General features: G+C 44.9%; 1 non-coding gene across 1 annotated transcript; it reads right to left on the bottom strand.

Annotated features, from left to right (window-relative positions):
* Nucleotides 1-4,209: 4,209 nt before the first annotated feature.
* On the bottom strand, nt 4,210-4,284 carry Trnaa-ugc. Its single transcript has one exon. It is a non-coding gene; the product is annotated as a tRNA-Ala (tRNA).
* Nucleotides 4,285-6,116: the final 1,832 nt, after the last annotated feature.

Raw genomic sequence — 6,116 nt, 5'->3', positions numbered from 1 at the left:
CAGCTCCAAGGTCAAAATGAAACTAACGGAAGTTCTGTACGTTTTAAATACAATCACTTCTTGAAAGGTCGTATGTAGAGTCCTTATGGACGCTGGAAGTACAGTGCTTCCATGAAAATTATTTGCAGTTTCAAATTTTCTTTTGTCTTCCCTTTTCATCCATCTTATGAAGATATTAATAAATACAGTATATTGAGCATCATTTTGATTTCTTTGAAGTGTAAGTAATGTAAAAATTTAAAATAGAAAAAAAAATTTCGCATAGAGACTCGACCTGACGGTGCCCATATTAGCGTTCTGTCCTCTTTCCGCTAAGCCAACCGCAGACAGGAAACTTCTCTGATATAATGCTCATGACTCCCACGAACTGCGCCAAAAATACTTTTATTTATTTTTTATTTATTTATTTGTTTATTTATTTTATAAACGCTTGCCCGACTGTCGCTTTCATTTCTGGTCAAGCTCTGCATATACCAGAAATGGGTGAACCGTAGATGTCGTGAAGCTCCTTCATTGTCAAGCACATCTGTTTGCGCATAATATCACTAAATTTTTGTTGGAAGATGCAAACGAGGAGGCAATTTCTTTAACGAGTGTGCTTCAGAGGGTTGCAGGAACCGCTTTGTAGCTATTCCAATCACACAGTAAAATGTAAACGGGAAGGAAAGCAAAATTTACTTACACATACACTTTAAATCTTCACTGCTATAGTTAGATAATACTGAAGAGTAACTTGTCTGAAGTGTGGCACCCCAGACCATCACTGCTGCTTGTCAGGCTGCTTGGCGGTCGACGGTCACCGATGTCCAGGGCGTCTCCCGACACGTCTTCGGCCTGGAATTTCATTGACTGGAGTAGCATTATTTGAAGTGATGATTCCGTCTTCGTAATGAACCATTGTGACCAGTGACACGTGTCTGGAGATGCCCCAGACAACGGTGGGATGCCAGCCTGACTGTCGCCCACCATACTGCCTGACAACCGAGAGTTATCGTCGGGGGTGCCATTTCTTGTCGTAGCAGGAGACTTTTGGTTGTCATCCGCAGAACCCCTACAGCACAGTGGTACGTCGACGACATTTTACACCCCGTTTAGTGCTCCTTCATAGCAAGCCACACCTGAGCTTACATTTCAGCAAGGTAATACCGACCCGCACACGGTGAGAGTTTCTACGCCTTGTATTCGTACTTTCCAAACTCTACCTTGACCAGCAAGATCGCCAGATCTCTCTCCCACTGTGAACGTTTGAAGCATTATGGACAGGGCCCTCCAAGCGTTCCTGGATTTTGACGATCTAACAAGCCAGTTCAACAGAATTTGGCACTGTGTACCTCAAGAGGACATCCAACAACTCTGTCAATCAATGCAAAGCCTAATAAGTGCTTGTGTAAGGGCTAGAGGTGGATGAACACAAGATTGAAGTGCTTAGTTTGCAAAGGGCAACGGCCTTGCTGCAGTGGATACACCGGTTCCCGTCAAATCACCGAAGTTCAGCGCTGTTGGGCGTGGCCGGCACTTGGATGGGTGATCATCCGGGCCGCCATGCGCTGTTGCCATTTTTCTGGGTGCACTCAGCCTCGTGATGCCAATTGAGGAGCTACTCGACCGAATAGTAGCGGCTCGGGTCACAGAAAACCATCATAACGACTGGGAGAGCGGTGTGCTGACCACATGCCCCTGCTATCTGCATCCTCAGCTGAGGATGACACGGCGGTCGGATGGTCCCGATGGGCCACTTGTGGTCTGAAGGCGGAGTGCTTTTTTTAGCTTGTAAATGTATTTCTCTTAAATCATAAATTTTTTCTGAAACTATAATCATTTGTTTGTTTGTAAATGTATATCTATTAGAAGATATGTCAAATAAAGGCAAATCTACGTCTATAGCATTTGTAGACTTATAGAAAGCTTTTGACTATGTTGACTGGAATACACTTCTTGAAATTCTGAAGGAAGCGGGGGTAAAATACAGGGAACAAAAAGTTATATTCAACTTATACAGAAACAAGACTGCAATTATGAGAGCCGAAGCACTTGAAAAGGAAGCAGTGGTTGAGAAGGAACTTAGACAGATTTCTAGCCCAATGCCGATGTTATTCAGTTTGTACACTAAGCAAGAGGTATACGAAACGAAGGAGATATTTGGAAATGGAATTAAAGTTGAGGGAGAAGAAATACAAACTGAGTGACTCGATGAAGATATTGTAACTCTGTCAAAGACAGCAAAGTACTTGAAAGAGCAGTTGAATGGATTAGGTAGTGTCTTGAAAAGAAGTCATAAGATGACCATCAACGAAAGTGAAACTGTGGTAATAGAATGTAGTGCAGTTAAAGAAAGTGATTCTGAAGGAATTAGATTAGGAAATGAGATACTCCAAGTAGATAAGTTTTGCTATTTGGGCAGTAGAATACAAGAGTGTACTGAAAATAAATGCCTCCGAATTTTTTATGTGAACACTCTTAAAGCATTTTAAACAAATTACAAACATTATTCAACATTCTACAGTCTTTTTCTTCATGTATACACATAACTTCCCAACTTAGTCACCTCGGTGACGAACACATTTCTTCCAACGAGAGACGAGACTGATAATACCGTCACTTTAGAAAGTTTGACTTTGTTGACGGAGGCACTATCTCACCTCTTCTTGCAACGCTTCATCACTATCGAAGTTCTCGAAGGTGTTATTTAAGTTTTGGAAATAGATGAAAATCGGAAGGGGCCAGGTCGGGACAGAGACGAACTCTTCGAATTCGAAGATCGATTACAGGAAGCTGTTTCTCATGCACCGACGTACACTGACGAAAAAAAAATCGCAACATCAAAAAAGAATTACTGTAGAGTTGTAAAATTTTGTGAATACATTTGTCTAGTAACATCTTTAAGTGATTAACGTCGCAAAATCACAGGTTACTGTATGCGAGTGATAAGCCATTGCAAATGTGGAATGGTCGTGCATTAACAACCAGTGTAACCGCCAGATCGTTGAATGCCTGCATGCAAACGTGCATGCATTGAGTTGTACAGGTGCCGGATGTCAGTTTGTGGAACGGAGTTCCATACCTATTGCACTTGGTCATTCAATACAGAGACGGTTAATGCTGGTTGTGGATGACGCTGGCGTTCACCGATGGTGTCCCATATGCGTTCAATTGGAGACAGATCTGGTGATCGCGCAGGCTAAGGCAACATGTCGACACTCTGTACAGCATGTCGGGTTACAACAAAAGTTTGTGGGTGAGCGTTATCCTGTTGGAAAATACCCTCTGGAATGCTGTTAATAAATGGCAACATAACAGGTCGAATCACCGGATTAACGTACAGATTTGCAGTCAGGATGCGGGGGATAACCACTAGAGGGCTCCCGCTGTCATACGGAATCGCACCCCAGACCATAACGCAGGGTGTAGGTCCAATGTGTCTAGCACGTAGACAGGTTGGTTGCAGGCCCTCAACTGGTCTTTTTCTATCCGACACACGGCTAGCACTGGCACAGAGGCAAAGCTTTCATCATAAAACACAACAGACCTCCACCGTGTCCACCAACGAGCTCTCACTTGACAACACTGAAGTTACAAATGACGGTAGTTTGTGATCAGTGGTATGCACGCTTCAGTATATCTAGCTCGCAGGTGTTCTTGAAGTAACGGACTTGTAACAGCTCGTTGTGTCAGTGTGGTACCAACTGCTGCCGAAACTGCGGCTGCAGCCGCAGCATGATGCGCCAGAGCCGTACGCCGAACACGATGGTCTTCCCTCTCGAAAGCGCCACGTGGCAGTCCGGAGCCCGTACATTCTCGTGACCGCCGCTTCCAGCATTCACTTGCAGTGGCTAAATTCTGTAATGTCGCAGAAGGAACATCCAGCTTCTCGTACCCCTATTACACAACCTCGTTCAAATTCAGTGAAGTGTTGATAATGAGGCATTTGCCACCTTAAAGGCATTCTTGACGAACATCGATTCACGACGTCCACTCAAAGCTGACTAACGCTCACGACCATTGCAGCGTGTATTTATGGCAAACCTGATCTGCATTCTCATAGTGGCGCTACTAGCGACACTCTTACGCGACTGGAGAGAAATTTTAATATACATCATCATTCAGATGTAGAGACACATCTACCGACTTTCGTTTACCTTGGTAAATAAATCAAGACCCTATGCTACCGACAGGCGTTGATATACATCAACGGGGACAGTTGAAAATGTGTGCCCCAACCGGGACTCGAACCCAGGATCTCCTGCTTGCATGGCAGACGCTCTATCCATCTGAGCCACCGATGGCGCACAGGATAGTGCTACTGCAGGGATTTATCGCTCGCACGCTCCCAGTGAGACCCATATTCCCAACTTAAAGTCCACACACTACATTCGTAGTGCCCCTGCCCACTACACTCATTACTCATAGCGGACAATCTGACCGAGTCCCGTAAGAGTTTGGGCAATGCGTGTGCATCCGCACAGAAGAAGGTCATGGCCGATTAGCCTGAACTATATATGGAGATGCTATCTGTTTCTTCGGACGCATCTGCCATGTAAGCAGGAGATCCCGGGTTCGAGTCCCAGCCGGGGCACACATTTTCAACTGTCCCCGTTGATGCGTATCAACGCCTGTCGGCAGCGTAGGGTCTTGATTTACTTATCATTTCTTTCTAGAGCGCTGCATGGTCGCCGATGGTACCTGTTCTTTCGGATATTTCTGAAAGAACAGATACCATCTCCATATATTCGTTTACCTTTGTCGCGCAACTCCCTGTTGGTACTAAGATTATTTTCCCGTCAGTGTATTTACATTAGACACCGCTATGTTACACGCTGCAGTTCGGAGTCCTCTAGTGGCAGAGGTCTGGAAATATGTAACCATGAAAAATAAAATGTAGTATGAGTTTATCACATAAACACTTTGGAGGCGTTACTTTTCACCACACCTGCGTAACTAGTGATGGCCGAAGTATATAAAATGGAGCATGGGCACAGCCAGAGAAGGAGTTTTAGGGGTTCAAACCCCATCCTAAAATCTTGACAAAGGTGAAAAAAGGGAGAAGTGATAATAAAATCGATTGCCATGTGATCTTTTTCTTAATTACCGCGTTTTCAAATCGCAAGTATTGCCAGCATGACGTAGCGCGGAATATGGCAACGATGAGCCAGCTTTGGCAGTAATATTGGCACCAATGTGTGGACTGAGCCTCAAATAAATGCCGGCCGAGGTGGCCGTGCGGTTAAAGGCGCTGCAGTCTGGAACCGCAAGACCGCTACGGTCGCAGGTTCGAATCCTGCCTCGGGCATGGATGTTTGTGATGTCCTTAGGTTAGTTAGGTTTAACTAGTTCTAAGTTCTAGGGGACTAATGACCTCAGCAGTTGAGTCCCATAGTGCTCAGAGCCATTTTGAACCTCAAATAAATGTTGTGTGGCGACTTGGAAAGTCCAGATAGTACTTTGCCTGCATGAGGGCTAATGTAATAGTCATAGTTGCTGAGGCTAGGCGCAATGGGAAGACACATGGTAGCAGCTTAGCACTACCATCGTCGTCGTTGCGCTTCCTGGAAACGACGGAAATTGTTGTTATTACCGTCGCTAGTATTTTATAATGTTTATTTTAAGTAATGTTGTGTAGGAAAGAGGAACGGCTAGTGTACAAGATATAATGACCTCTGTTTTGTTATGTCGCCAACAACCTTGCCGCAATGGTTAGTACCAGTTCTCATCGGGTCACCAAAGTTAAGCGCTGTTGGTTGGGTCACCATCTGGGTCTGCCGAGTGCTGGCAAGTGGAGTGCACTCAACCATTGTGAGGCCAGTTGAGGAGCTACTTGACTGAGTAGTGGCGTTGGCCACGAAAACTTGTAAGTAGGCTGTTTATGTTTTCTTATTGGCAACGTTACGTAGCACTCTGTATGAAAATCACTGGCTGTGCTGTGTGCAGTCTGTGGCTAGATTGCATTGTTGTCTGCCATTGTAGTGTTGGGCAGCGGCAGCTGGATGTGAACAGTGTGTAGCATTGCGCAGTTGGAGGTGAGCCGCCAGCAGTGGTGGATGTGGGGAGAGAGATGGCGGAGTTTTGAAATTTGTAAGACTGGATGTCATGAACTGATATGTATATTATGAGTTTTCAAC

This window comes from Schistocerca americana, chromosome 3 (genome assembly GCF_021461395.2).
Source record: "Schistocerca americana isolate TAMUIC-IGC-003095 chromosome 3, iqSchAmer2.1, whole genome shotgun sequence".
In the NCBI taxonomy this organism is placed as follows: Eukaryota; Metazoa; Arthropoda; class Insecta; order Orthoptera; family Acrididae; genus Schistocerca; species Schistocerca americana.
This window is presented reverse-complemented; position numbering and strand designations above follow the sequence as displayed.